Source organism: Miscanthus floridulus, chromosome 9 (assembly GCF_019320115.1).
Source record: "Miscanthus floridulus cultivar M001 chromosome 9, ASM1932011v1, whole genome shotgun sequence".
In the NCBI taxonomy this organism is placed as follows: Eukaryota; Viridiplantae; Streptophyta; class Magnoliopsida; order Poales; family Poaceae; genus Miscanthus; species Miscanthus floridulus.
In genome coordinates this window covers 132,632,984-132,648,521 of record NC_089588.1, presented here as the reverse complement: position 1 = coordinate 132,648,521, position 15,538 = coordinate 132,632,984, and the positions used below count along the sequence as shown (strand labels likewise).

Sequence of the window (15,538 nt, the reverse complement as noted above, 5' to 3'; positions counted from 1 at the left end):
ATGGCCCATTCCAAATAAAATGGTTTACTGCCGTATGCTGTCAGTCGTTGCAACTAGAGGTCTAGCACTAGTACCATTATACAGATTGAAATTGTCCACTACTTTCCTATTTTTCAAAGAAAAAGGAGTCCATACCCCACACCCACAGTGAAACAAATTGAAAGTAGAGTCAGATAGATAGTAGGCTACAACCAAGGAAAAGAAAACAGTCTACAAAGATCAACATTTGAGCATAATATTTTTTTTGAAGGCCCCCATGTGCATACTAATTTTCATCACATTTCTCCCAAAATACGGTTTCAATGCTAGGATATAGTAAAGCATTTATATGAATGATTTTGTTATCTATTGGAATTGACATTGTAGTTCAGAGGTTGTTGTTTAGTGAAAATGGCATGGTGTTGTTCAGTTATGTGAAATTTTGTTCTGTTCTTCAGTTTTCTAAATTTCAGAGAAGGTTGGTCATCTTGCTTTTTTGCATACTGAAAGATAGGTAATATGTGCTATGAAATGCAAAGTTTGAGGCCAGGAACGCTTTATTGAAACACATGTTATATAGATACCGAGACCATTCAATTTATTTCATCAGTTATTGCTCGAAAAAAGGGCATCATGCTTTGTTGTTTCTAACTAAGACTTTGGTTATATATTATACGGGGGTGAAGAGTGTTGATTTTAACACTGTGGGCTAGTATAACACCACTAGTTTAATTCTATCAGTCATTAATGTTTCACAAGGAGTTCAAGTTATTCTAAAGGCCTGAAATTTTTAGGTCATCACACAATTGGTTTGTGATACTTAGGGAGTTAGGGGTTACATAAAAACATGTGGTGATTCTAAACTAAACATGCGGTGGAAGAAGCGGTTGTGCGTACTGTTATTGACACTTGGTATTGTTTCCCAGTACCACACTTAGTACTATAGCCAGGGTTGACACTTAGTACCGTTTCCATGTACTGCACCAGTTTCCTATACTAGGAAATGTACTAATGCTTGTCCCTGACTACATATTTATTTGATCAACTGCCTTGTACAAATCTTTTTCTATAGGCAAAATGCAACTGCTACAGAGGTACTATGTGAATTACAGTAACGTAGATACACTTCCCAATGAGCACAATGTTGAAAATTCTTCTTTGATGGCCAAGATTTCAGCATAAACCTCCTCTGTGCTTGGTCGATCCTTGGGTGACATCTCAGAACATTTTAGACCAAGATTTGCGAGTTGCATGGCACAGTGCTGCATTTCAACTATTTCTTGTCCTCCGGCTTCACCTTCATGATATCCAGTGAGATTTGGTTCTAAAATGTTATGGATATTCAGTGGAAGTGATGACTCCACAAAGTTGCGGATGTTTACTCCATCCTTAAACATGTCATCAGTTGGTCGCCTTCCTGTAATAATCTCCAGCAGAATAATTCCATAGCTGTAGATGTCACCCTCAACAGAGATTTTGCACCCCACACCATACTCTGCAATGTTGTGTAAAACTTAATAAGAAAGTCCTCCACTTAAATATTTCAGAAAATTGGCAAAAATATAGATGAGATGTCAATGCATCATTTACAGGACAAATATCATGTATACATAAGTACAATTCATTCTGATTAAAAAAGCAAGAGTGAAACATGTGCTCACCTGGTGCAATGTAACCGATAGATCCTCTTGGTCCTACAGCACTCGATGAATTATTGAATCCAGTTGAAAAATCAACAGAAAGAAACTTTGCAAGACCAAAATCACTGAGAGATGCAACCATTTCATCTTTCAAAAGGACATTGCTTGGTTTCAGATCACGATGTACCAAAGGAGGAGTGCATCGATTATGAAGATAGTCCAATGCTGCAGAAATATCCACAGCTATTGCTATTCGTGTGCCTAAACTCAATGGTCTTTTCGTGCTTTTTGTGTACTCTTTCTGATGGAGCCAGCTTTCTAGGTTACCATTTACCATGTACTCGAGAATGAGTGCTTTGAATTCATTTCCAGTTGGATCAAACGTTGAACATACACTAATCACTCTTATAAGATTCCGATGGCGAATGTTTCTCAATGCCGCACATTCAGAAAGGAAGTTACTTGGTGCTCCAAATTGGTCAAGCCTGACTACCTTTATGGCAACTGCACATTCTTCAACCATGAATTGACCTTTGTATACCAATCCAAACCTTCCAGATCCAACAAGACTGTTAGGAGAGAAACCATCTGTTGCTTTGAATAAATCACCATACGAGAAATTCTTTAGCTTCTTTAATGGCTGGTTGGTTAGTTGCTTTCCTTTCCTTCTCTTCAAAATAATGACAGCAACACAGGCCATTGTGACTGCAGCTACACTAGCAAGTGAAACCAGAACAGCTAAAATGTAGGCATGCTTCTTTCTTTGGGGTCTTGATGTCAAGCACTGTGGTGTAACACCCAAAATTTGCATCACTTTAAAATAGTCTAATTTGATTTATTAGCCTTGTGTGAGCATTTAACATAGGCAAAATAATTCTTTTTGTGAAATTAAAATTTATCTTAGGTCTAAGAACATGTTGTTGCATACATGTTGGTGCATATTGGATTTATATTTGTCTGGATTTTATTGCTTGAGAAAAGGTTTTCAAATCCCTTTTGAAAAGCATTTAAACAATTCTGGAAAATAAAAAGGAAAAGGGAAAAGCTTTGCTAGTCACTGTTCTTGGCCGGGAGGCCGTTTTTCTCCTTTCGGCCTGCTCAGCCCAGCAGCGCTGCAGCCTTCATCTTGGGCCAAGGCCGAAGCCGATCGCAGTGCAGCAGCAGGCCTGCTTCTTCCCTCCCTTCTTGGGCCGCAGGCTAGCCCAGCACTTCCTCCTTGTGCCGCCGACAGCTTGGGCCGCACCCCGTCTTCCTCCTCTGGCTTGGTGTCAAACCGGACACCGACCGAGCGTTGATCCATGCTCGTGGGAGTCCGTGCCACGCCCTGTCCCTATAAAGCTCGTAGGGCCGCGTCCGTGTCCCGTTTTCCAGAGCCCTACCGCTCACGCCGCCTTTGCTCGAGCACAAGCTGCCGAAACCTTAGCCGCCATTGACGGTTTCCGCCCAAACTCGGAATTCGTCGCAGCCGTCGTTTCTTCTTCGTCGTAAGCTAGCGAAAGAGCTTCTCATCGACCCCGTGTACATCCCGTGCCCTTTTCTTGGTTCAATTTTGCTTATTCCGTGATTTCCCCGTGCACAGGAGCTCCGTCGCCGCCGCGTTGAGCCGCACGCCGTCCGTGGCTGCCCTCCGCCCCCATCTTCTACTTGGATGAGTTCGCCTTGCCCTCCTATGTCGAATGGTCCCGGTCCCGTGCCGAATGGTGGCCGAAATCGCCCGAACCGGCAACGCCGGCAAGGTTCTCAGTTTTCCAGCCATGGCGCCATCGCCGGTTGCTTCTTCTCCGGCCGACCGCCGCCCGACTAATCTGAGCCGTCCGTCAGTGATCCAACGGATCCAGATGGCCGATACCCCTTCGCAGGGAACATTTGCTAAAGAGCCCCTGGGTTCTCTAGATTTCGAACCCGCAGTCCAAAGCGTATTCCCTGGTTTACGCTTTCGTCTCTGGAAAACGTATTTTCCATTTAGCAGATTCAAAATCAAGTTCCATTTAATTACAGTTTTGCCACTGATTTCAAATGCTTATAAAGTGCTCATTTTAACTCCGATTTGATCCGTTCAACTTGCGTTGGGTTTGTAATTTCGTAATCTACGTGTTAGTGTCCTTGTTAGCTCAGTTCTAATTTTTAAATTTCGAGTTCATGTTTAGTACATTAATAGTCTATAGGAAAACTTGGAAAATCCATATCTTGCTCGTTTTAGATCCGATTTCGGTGAATTTCACGTCTATGTGATTGTAGTAACGAGTAGAATGTTTTTATACACTTTTCAAACTGTTTTCTTGCTGATGGTGTATTTTTCTAATTATAGCCCTTTGTTTGCTTCGTGCATGATTGCTCGGATGATTGTATGTTGCTGCTTGGTGTTGTTGATCGAGTTTAGACGGTGAGGTTTTCGTTGGTGATCAAGAGAACTTCTATGACCAACATGACCAGAAAGACTTTCAGGAGAACTTTGATCAAGGCAAGTATAGCTAAGGATCTTCCTTGTTGTCCTATTCATGATGCTCACTAAAATACATATGCATGTGTCTTCCTTGCTACCTATGATAGGATTTCCTAGCTTTTGAATACTTAATTAACTTGTCACCCTGGGAGGTTTGCATTGGGTAGTTCTATTGCTAGTGCAACAATCATGATATTGAAACTTGATTAATGAATATGCTATAAACATAAACAAGATGACTTTCTAGCAACAGAAGGACTTGTCTTGTAACTGATTATCCGGGATTTAACGTACAGCTGTGTGGGCTATATGGCTCTGGCTCTAGTTGTTTGAGAAACCCTTTTCTAGCTGGTTAGAGGTCTACGGGTTGGGTAAAGGACAGCCTCTGTCCTGTTGAGCCTAGCTATGGAAGTGGCCTTTTATATTATTAGAAGGGGGGTTCCTATATTTGATGACCCTGCGGCCCTGGCCAGTTAGACAAGCTCTTGGGTGGCTTTATATGGTTTCCGGTGTTTTGGGAGTAATTAACCCACTCATTTGGGAAACATGACTCACAGTGAAAGTGTACACCTCTGCGCAGAGTTAACAAACTGGTATACTAGCCGTGCTCACGGATACGAGCGACCTTGGAACACTTACATTAAGGGATAATGACTTTTACTTGTTAAGATGATCATTTATGTTAATTGTTTAAGATATTGATTATTCATGTTCATTGATCATGTGTTATGGGATTAATGCTACCTTGATGTTAATAAATGCTAAACTTGATGATGACTTAAATGTTAACCGCAGTAAACCAGTGTCAGCTAATTGAGCCTCATGAACCCTTAGTTATCTTTTTTAGTACGACATGTACTTATGCCTTGCTTTATCTTTTATGTTGGAAAAATCCCGGATGGGTAACAGATCAAGATTAGATTGAAGATTATCATGATGAGTATTAGGTTTGGTGTCCACCAGTTGACGTCCCTATTGGAGCTTCCGCAAGAGAGTTATCTTAGCAGCTATTATATCTATGTTTGAGACTATGTGTTGAATATTTATTCACTATGTAATAAACATTGTGTTGGTACAATTCACAATTTGTCCACTTATGTGTGCGACCGTTCCTGGGGTGCACATAAGACTTTTATACATCCTCTTTTGTTCTTAAAATTGGGTGTGATAGTGGTACTTGTAGATCTAGAGACGTTGCACACAACTTATTGTTTCCTTGGATGTACACATCATTTGGTTTAGCGAAGATGCCGCCTCCAGGGATAGGGCCCTCACGATCATTGAAGGATAGATTTAGAATCTGTAAAGAGCTAAGTGAGTCAAAAAATTCAGGAATTTTACCAGACAAGTTATTCTGTGAAAGATCCATCACAGTGATGCCTTTTAAGTTGATGAAAGAATCTGGGATGCTTCCTTGCAGATTATTTGCTTCTAAGTGGAGTGACTCCAGAAGAAGGCACTGACCAAGTGTGGAGGGGATCTCACCTGATAATCGATTATTGGAAAGACTAAGTGAATTCAGATTGATCAATCTACCAATCTCAAACGGTATGTCTCTAGTGAGTTTGTTATTGGCCAAGTCTAAGCCAACAGAAAGTGTAGATATCGAAAACAGTTCCCGTGGAATGCCTCCATACAAGCTATTGGAAGAAAGATTGAGCGTTGTCAGTTGTTTGCAGTCCTCTAAACTAGAAGGTATGGGACCGGTCAAATTATTTTCCTCGAAAAGAAGTTCAGTAAGTTGCTCTAGCTTCCCAATTGATCTTGGGATTTCTCTAGAAAGTTGGTTTTTGGATATGGTCAGAATAAACATGTTTTGGAGGTTCCCAAGCGTGTCTGGAATTTCCCCTGAAAGAAAATTACTATCTAACTGAATTACTGTGAGATTCGTGAACTTTCCTATCTCTGATGGTATAGAACCTGTGAATTGGTTTTCTTTTAGAACCATGATCTCTAAGCTTTTTGGGATGTTGGTGATATAAGTAGATATTATACCTTGGAGTTTGTTTCTATCTAACCATAAATTTTTTAACTGTGTGCAGTTGACTAGAGAGGACATGAAAGACCAATCTCCAGCTTCAAGCCTATTTGCACCTAGATCTAGGTAACTCAACAAGGTCAGGGATCCCAGTGAAGGAATAACACCTGTGAATGCATTGCTACGGAGATCTAGATATTGCAAATTTGTGGCATTGGCCAGTGAAGCTGGAATTGGACCTTCAAACCTGCTCCCTTCCAATATCAAATCTGTGATGTTTGTAAGGGTGTTGCCGATACTGGTGGGAAGCGTACCAATAAGTTGGTTGGCCCCAAGTTCAAGAAAAGTAAGAGAGGAGATGTTATAAAGTGCAGGTGCAACGGTGCCTGACAAGTTGTTATAGCTGAGGTCTAGTGCTTGCAGGGTTTTAAGCTTACCTAAGCTCTCTGGAATCCTTCCTCCTAAACTGTTATGAGAAAGCAGTAAGAAAGCCAGGGAAGAAAGATTACCAAGTGAGCTCGGAATCTCTCCAGAGAGTTGATTTTCGTATAAGCTAAGGTATTTCAGTGCCAAGGAAGATGCCTGAGAGAAAGGTGGGACAGACCCGGAAAGAGCATTGTGTTAGAGATCTATGTAAGAAAGAGATGTGTTGTTGAACAGAGCACTGGGTATCCCTCCAGTAAGGCTGTTGTTCTGAAGATTCACCGACGTGAGGTTTTTGCTCTGCCCTAAATATTCAGGAATGCTTCCTGTGATATTATTGCTGGGGAGAAACAGTGTGAACAGATTGGGTAGCAGGCCAAGCTGTGGAGGGATGCTTCCCTGAAGATTGATGTAGCCAAGAATAACAGTCTGAAGGGATGAGCACCCAGCAAGACTTGGAGGGATCTCACCTTGGAGGGAATTGCTATCAAGGTCGATTGTCTCAAGACGGGAACATGCGGATATTGCCTCCGGTATCTCACCACGAAGGGAGTTCATGCTGAGGTTGAAGTACCGAAGCTGGGTTAGCCGGCCGATGTCAGGAGAAATCTGGCCATGGAGCTGGTTGTTGGGCATGTGGATCCTTTCAAGGAAGCTGAGGTTGGCGACGCAAGGGAATATGCTGCCAGCGATGTCCTTGGATTCAAGGTCCAGTGCAATGACTCGAGATGCCTGCTGTCTGCTGCCGCATGTCACCCCATGCCACTTGCAGAACACACGGGATTCGTCTCTCCATGAGGCCAATGCACCTGATGGGTCGAGGAGCTGAGATTTGAGACAGAGGAGAGCACTGGATTCATTCAGTGCGGCGGGTGCTGTGTGTTGACACAAGGCAAGGAAGTGGATGGAGATGAAAGCAAGCAGCGGCAGGATGGAATTGCTGTGGATGGCTATGTGAGACATTGTTTCTATGCATATATGGATGGATGCATGTGTAGATCATCCTGCTGCCTTGGGCTAACCGTATATGATGAGGTTATATAGAGCTTCATGCCTGTTGCACTGTATGAATCTGACTTCACAAGCCTGTCACCCTCAGCTTCTTCAGCAATAGGACCATTCAACATCTTGCCGCAAAGAGTCAATAAAGGAGCTTTTATATTGCGCTCTGATGTACAAAATAAAGAAGCTTGCAGACAATTTGGACAGCTCAGTCAACACGTTTCCTGAAAATATGATATGTGAATTATTTGACCAAAGCAAAGTGGCCCAGATTTTCTATGCGCCTGATGTAAACAAAGTAAAGGAGCTTGCTGACAATTTGGACAGCTTATTTAACACAATCACTACTAGAAAGTCGAATTGTTCTGTGGGTGACGAATTTTTCTGTGCATTTTTTTCAGCACGCACAGAAAAATTATGATTTTTCTGTCGGTTTCAAAATATCCTGACAGAAAAATACGAAAACCCACAGAATAATTATATAATTTTTCTGTGCGTGACAATACAAACACGGAAAAAATCAGCACTCACAAAAAAATGCAACTTATTCTGTCGGTTCTTCAAAAACGCACAGAAAAAATATATACATGCACAGAAAAAATGTTATTATTCTGTCGATTATTTTAAAACGCACAGAAAAAAACATTCGCACGCACGAAAAAATTCATACGACCAGGACCCCCCCTTCTTCTTACCCTCTTCTCGCTTCTTCTTCCTCCGAACCCGGACCCCGGCGCCCCCTCCCTTCTTCTTCCCCGGCACCCGGCCCCCAGCGCCCCTCCCCTCCCTGCCGCCGCCCCTCTCCTTCTTCTCCCCTTCTTCCCTGGCGCCGCCCCTCCCAGGCCTTCTTCTTCCCCGACGCCGCCCCTCCCCGGCCTTCTTCTCTGGCGCCGCCCCTCCCTCTCCCGGATCCGGCCCTCCCTCTCCCGGATCCGGCCAGTGGAGGCCGGTGGCGGCCGGATCTGGGCTCTGGTGGCGGCGGGCGGCGGGCGGCGTGCAGCGTGGCGGCAGGCTTCGTGGTGCTGGCGTGGTGGTGGTGATCCCTGGCGCCGCCCCTCCCTGGCCTTCTTCGTCCCCGGCGCCGCCCCTCCCCGGCCTTCTTCTCCGGCGCCGCCCCTCCCTCTCCCAGATCCGGCCCTCCCTCTCCCGGATCCGGCCAGTGGAGGCCGGTGGTGGCCGGATCTGGGCTCTGGTGGTGGCGGGCGGCGGGCGGCGTGCGGCGTGCGGCGTGGCGGCAGGCTTCGTGGTGCTGGCATGGTGGTGGTCATCCCCGGCGCCGCCCCTCCTCGGCCTTCTTCCCCGGCGCCACCCCTCCCCGGCCTTCTTCCCTGGCGCCGCCCCTCCCCGGCCTTCTTCCCCGGTGCCGCCCCTCCCTCTCCCGGATCTGGCCGGTGGAGGCCGGTGGCGGCCGGATCTGGGCTCTAGGCTCTGGCGGTGGAGGCCGGTGGCGGCCTTTTTTTTTAATTCCATACTTTGCACAACACTGCAGATCTGATTACACTCATTTCCAATCCGGTTGATCACATTCTGGATATAGGCTTGTTGTGTGCTCCAATGGTAAGATATCGACTCCATGTAGTTTGAAGTTTCTTAGTGTCAAATTCGTATTGAAGGCTAAGATCACTGTCAAAATTGGCAATTATCCCATCATATTGTCAATCTCATTTTAGAATTAGATGTGGTATGTAATGTGCAGTCAACATGAATTCTTTATTTCTCCAATAGCACATGATTGTCGTCCTACATGCATTTTTTTCTACTGCCTATAGTTAGCCACTTTATAGCTGCTCTGAAATTGTTGGTTGAATTTTTAGAGCTGCACATGAATGATTGTTCCATTATATATCCTGATATGGGCTGCAGTAGCAAGTTCCATGCATAAAAGTTGTCAAGTGTAAGCTAAAACAGCACTGAAAAAAATATTTGGTTTGATAAGATTTGGGAGGCTAGCATGTTGTTTAACTATTTATTTGCATGAATCTTAATTCATTGTTTACACATGTCTTTAGGACCATTTTAGTGTTTTGCACAACACTATAGATATGCTTTAGAGTTTCAGGAGTATGCTTATTTCAAGTTCCATACTAATCTGGCTTCGAAAACTGTTTTTAGTGTACATTTCTTGTTAAGTATGCACAACACTATAGATATGCTTTAGAGTTTCAGATAAGCGAGTGGGGAAAGTTGGATATCAATATTTTTTTATCATGTGCTGCAGACACGACACTAAAGCGACAGGTTGCTGGTGGCAGAAAGCGCCACACTGCTAGGTACCCCACCATCTCCATCCACCTTTCCACGATCAGGAACCTTCAAAATTACAGATATCCTGTATTGGGCATTAGTGGTATTGGTGCCTCTGAAATAGTTGCTAGTCACATATATTCTAACAACTGGTTTTGTGGTCTTCTAAGTGAATAATATATGCGTTGTAGAAGGCTAGGCTTTAGTGTTTTATTAGGAGTGTGCCTCTGAAATAGTTGCTAGTCACATATATTCAATTTTATTTGCATAATCTTGCTGGTTATTTGTTCTTAAGTTATTGCACAACAATTAGCAGTTGTCATCTTTCAGCAACCGAATTGTTCGGATTAGTGGGAGGTGCTAGAGCACCACAATAATCAGTATTCAATTGTTAGGATTAATATGAGCATGCTTGGGATTGATGGCTTTTGCTCTTGTTCTTTTGACAGTCTCGTGACGCGCTGCTCTCCCCTTCCCTAACTATGCCTTGTGACTTTTTTTTGTTTTGTACTACTCTTGAGTGGCTGTGATGAATCAAGTTTCCATTAGAGAACTTCTGCTGAGAACTTCTGTACTACTCTTGTGGTCTCCTTTGGGGTCTCCTAGGATTGTTTCTTTGGTTGCTCCTGTTACCAGATTTGGCACCCCATCCATCTGCTTTCCAGTCCTTGTTACTAGAATCATCTGTCTCTTTCCATTGAGCAGTACCTTGTGAGTTCTCAGCAGGCACAGCATTCCATCTTATCTTTCTCACCCCAACTGGATCTTGCATTAGACTTGGCATTTGGTCTGCCAATACCATCTCCAGCATTCCAAGCAAAGCCTCCCCAAGTCACGCTCGCCTCCCGTGCTCACCTTTGCCCTCGTCGTCCTGGTAATTCTAGCTCTCTGTATGTTACCCGACTGTTACTGCTGTTAGTTGTAATTTTCTGGATGCTGATGGTGTTATGTGCTCATGTTTGCAGGGTGTCATCCTTCTCATGTCTGGTTGTTCCTAGTGCTTTGCTGCTTTGCTTCCGTGCTGCTTGAGAATTTCCTAATTGTTCCTAGTGTTTTAGTACTATGATATTTGTTTGTTTTTTCTTCCTTAGTTCTGACCTGTGAATTTATATGATGACTAGCAGTAGTAACATTTGTATATTTAGTAAAAAGTTAATATTTCTATGTCATGTCTGGTTGTGTTAGAATTAAAATAAAAAGAGATCTAGTGAGATTGATATGTGGTTCGTAGTAGAATTGAAAATACAGTTGTGTATATGTTGCTTGCGTCTAAAAATTCAGACCATGCATTAGCAGTTACCATCTGCCTTCTTTTTGCCCCTAGCATTTCCCCACGTGTCCTGATCTACATTAAAACTCTGCCCATTCCAGTTGCTGGGATGCTCCCAATTGCCTTCAGGAGATGATTCAGCTTGGTATCTGTTTTTCTCTTTATGGTGTCCATGTTATTGCATTTCTGCTTGATATGGAAAGTTACATGACAACCTTGCAACAGGAACTCTATGAATGTATTCAAGAGCAAACCTTGTAAATATATAGCGGGATGCAGTGCTCAGATCACTCTTGTAGTGAACTACTGTAACTCTCTTTTCATTTCTTGAGAATGAAATGTACATCCTATTTAATTAGATGTGTGTCTATGGTACAGTTTGACTGACAAATATACTGATGGCTGGCTGTCTTCTGGTATTCTCATTTGAACTAGTTTTTTTTTTATAATTATTTTTATTTTTTCTTGATGTTGACAATAGGCATATTTCTTATTTCATCTCCAAAATGATGTGCCTCTGATTTTCTAATTAGAGTTAGTGGAGAAAAGTATTAGGTCTTTCAGTTTTGTTGATGAAACCAAATATTAGCTAGTATGATCTAAGCTATAAGATCTTACAACTGTGGACAATCTTCCAGAACTTAATATTACATAATAATATAGTATGAATATAGACCTCATCTGTTTTACAATATGTGTCCAACTTACTGGAGATTGTTGCTTCTAGCGAACTGAAGAATTTATCCATTGTTTTTTCCCCATTAGTCTGTACACATGAAGTACTTGGATTGCTATGGAGGGTTCATTGTGTTAGAGTTGAATTGATGCTTGACGACCAATCCAGCATATCTATTTCTTTATAATAGTGTAATCCTTGCATGCATGATGTCTCCTGTTACCTTGCTGACAGCTTTCTCCCCTGCTGACACGCTTGTTAGCCCAATAGCCTTTTCCCCACCAATAAAAAGGGTGGTCTAAACACTGAACTGTAGATTTAGCTTGGCTTGTGGTTGGGTTCATAAACTTACTGAAATTTGTGGACTAGTGTCTAAACACTATCTTGAGTTATGGTTAATTCAGTTCAATGTCTATTAGAAATTACTTTTCTCTTTACCTCTGAATATTTTTTCCTATTCACAAGATTACTCTAATTAATGAAAAATGGCCTTTTGCAGGAGGCTTTGGGAATTTCTTAGTTTGAGAACAGATTGTAGATATGTTGATCAGTAACCGTGCTTTGTTTATATGGTTTCAATAACATTGTGTTTTGTAACTGTATAATGACATTGAAACATTGAGTCCATTGTTATGAACAACAATGATATGTAACAACTTTCATGCTGATTATATGTATCGAGATTGCTGAATGTAACATGTTGATGCATGGCTAAATGATACTATTCATGTATGATGAATTATGATGATAGTCATTAGTTATAAGCCGTGCTTGTAGACTTCATTACTGTATGGATTTTTCTGTGAGGCTGGCTGCACAGAAACATTATTTTTAATCTGGGCGAAATGAATTTTTCTGTGAGTTCACTAGACTGACAGAAAAAAAACGTGTTTTTCTGTGTGTTTATTTCTTTTTTTTCTTTGTGGACTAACACTCAGAAAAATTAGTTTTAATCTGGGTGAACACAATTTTTCTGTGCATGTGAGACCCACAGAAAAATTATTTCTGATGGTGAACCCACAGAAAAAGTCGATTTTTCTATCATTCTATTTCTATGGGTTATTTTCTGACGGTATTCGAATTTTTCCGTGGGTTTTCGCACGCACAGAAAAAAGAGAGATTCCAGTAGTGATTCCTAAAAGTATGACATAATTTTTTTGACCAAATTAGTGCTAATAGGCACTATATCACTGCAATCTCATGTACTAGTCATGTTTTTTTCCCACTAATAATGTTTGTTAGGGAGTAAAATGCCATAGCAAACAAGTGAGCTCCTCCAACACCAGAGAGCTCAAAGCTTGAAGTCGATGGAGAGGAGAGAAAATAACAAAATGAGTGAGAATAATGAAACCCCACATTTGCCCAAACAGCCAAACTCTGTATTTGCAAGTGATGATGTATAGTATCATGCATTTGACCAATCAACAAGACTACAAGAGCAAGTGATGATGTCTAGTATCATGCACCTTTTCATTTTAGAAATAAGCATCCGGTTTGCCTGGCATAGATTAATAGAGGAGGATTCGAAACAATGAAAATGAGATATTTCAAGCAGACAAAAAAAAAAGTCTCGGTCAACTACACAAGCTCGAGAACGGGACTCATTCAAATTGACCAAAGCACTTACCACCACGGAATGATTTCTCCCATTTTTAAGCTCACACTAGACACCAAGTTCCTGGCCATTCAGTTAGACTAAACAGAATTAATCGGTTCTTTAGTTGATCTTAAATTTCAGTTACCGAAAAAATTTAGTTCATCTTAAACTGGGTGGCCATCAGCATGAAAATCAAGTATTCGATGCATGTGTAGCTTTCTACTCCCTCCAACCTAGAAACAATGTAACTCACCTTTTAGAATTAAGTATATTTGTGATATTGAATAAATATTATTAGATTACTAATACAATAGAATTTATAGTAAATCTATTTAGAGATATAAATGTTGATACTATTTTTTATAAATATAATAAATTTTAAATTCTTTTTTCTTGTTTCAAACCTAGAATTGTATTTTTTTTACGGAACGAGTAAAGATACAACGTGTCACCCTCTGTTATTGCAGCAATGGAAGCTAGTCAACATCGTCACGAAGACTCACTGGTGCGCTCTCGGCGCTGTCTTCGAGCCTGCTAGCCGACCGACCCCGCACCGTGTCCAATCGCGCCTTGGTAAGCTCCAATTTGGAGCCGGGTCTCCGCCATCGCGCCATTAAAGGCTAAGCCCACCGTTGCCATGGGCACTACCCACCTTGTCATCCCGAGCCAAATTGGTTGCACCCCAAGCCCCACCTCATAGTCCTTCTCGACGTGCACACCTGAGCTGCGCCATCACTGCTTTCCTCATGGCCCACCATCGCCCTTGCCACGCGCACGTGGTCGGCTTGACTATGGCAGTCTCTGGCCACACCACCACTTCATGTAGGATCGCGGTGAGACCCTAATGCTCCTCTATTGTCCGTATTTCCTCTCTGGTGGCGGAGCTCTACTGAACAGGGTTGCCGTCATCGTAGGTTGGCCGTCGTCGTAGAGGGAGCTCCAGGACGTGTCCCTGTTCATCTTTTCACCGCCCACCGCTTCGCGTCTGCATCTAGGTGAGCATCGGCCCCTTAGACGGGGCGGGAAGGGGCCCGGTTGGCCGGTGTGACCGACCAGTGCCGTCGCTGCCGCGCTGGTGCGCGCGCGGGTGATCGAGGACCTGGCTGTTGTGAAGAAGAGATGTTTCGAGGGTCCCTTTGCATAAGTGTTGTCTCAGGGAATAGTACTATGGACTGCAGGGTGATTCGGTCTTAGCGCGGGGGTGTTTTCGCATAAGTGACCAACACGCACGGGCCTCCCCGTCGTGGGTCGTTGCCACGTGGTTGGGCCGTGTTCCGCATGGGCCGCGCCGGCGGGTCGTGCATGCGCACGCGCTGCGTGGGAGTGGGCCACATCGCTCGCTCGTGGGCCGCGCAGGTTGACTTCGCTTTTCATTTTATAGAAGATAGAAATAGCTTTATATTTTACATTTTAAGTTAAAATTTGGAAATTAATATCAATTCATATAAGTAGCCAAAAATTGTGAAATAAATTATGTTGAGTTCCTAAAAATGTGGTATACCTGATAGTATGGTTAGTTTATATATGTATGTGTTGATGCTAAGGTCTATTAAATCATTTGGAAGTGTTGATGTTATTTAGATTAATAATTGTAGGATTTTTTGTGGCAAATTGGTAATAGCTAGGACCATGAAATTTTTACAGTAGGTTCATTGTATTATTATGTGCTCACTATAATTTTTGTAGCCTTAGAATAGGTTGATAAATGGGGTAGCTAATACTCCTTGTTTTATCATATATATAGAAAATCAATATTAAGAATAAGGATGCCTTTAGTTGCTAAGATAATGCATGCAATGTTTCATACCTGTTTAGTGGTAATAATAAGTAACTTAGCGTCTTGGTCGGTAGAGCTAGCTTAGTAGCTTGATAGATGTATTCTTATTTTAAGAATTGCTGTTGCTGTATTACTAAGTGTTGCATTATCATTTCATGCATGTAGACAACAAGTTGGTAGAGTTCGTAACTGCGGGCGAGCAGGAGTACGAGGAGATCATCGAGGAGTACGAGGAGGAGATTCTCGTATAGGAGGGAGCCCCAGAGACATCAGTTGCTGACTTTGTTGACACCCCGCCTGCCCAAGGCAAGCCCTGGTGCATAACCCTTATTTTGAATGATCACTGGATATATATATATATATATATATATAGATGTGATATGCATTTATGTTACAAGCATTTTATGAAAACTACATACATAGATATACCTACCTATGAGTCCTACTAGCATAGGTCGAGTAGCTGCTATGCTTAGGATTTTCTGTAGCGTGAGTAACCCGCTATTACT

At 42.4% G+C, this 15,538-nt stretch overlaps 1 pseudogene; it reads right to left on the bottom strand.

Annotated features, from left to right (window-relative positions):
- Positions 1–1,005: 1,005 nt before the first annotated feature.
- LOC136482978 (probable LRR receptor-like serine/threonine-protein kinase At3g47570) lies at positions 1,006–7,718 on the bottom strand (annotated as a pseudogene).
- Between the last annotated feature and the right edge of the window lie 7,820 nt (positions 7,719–15,538).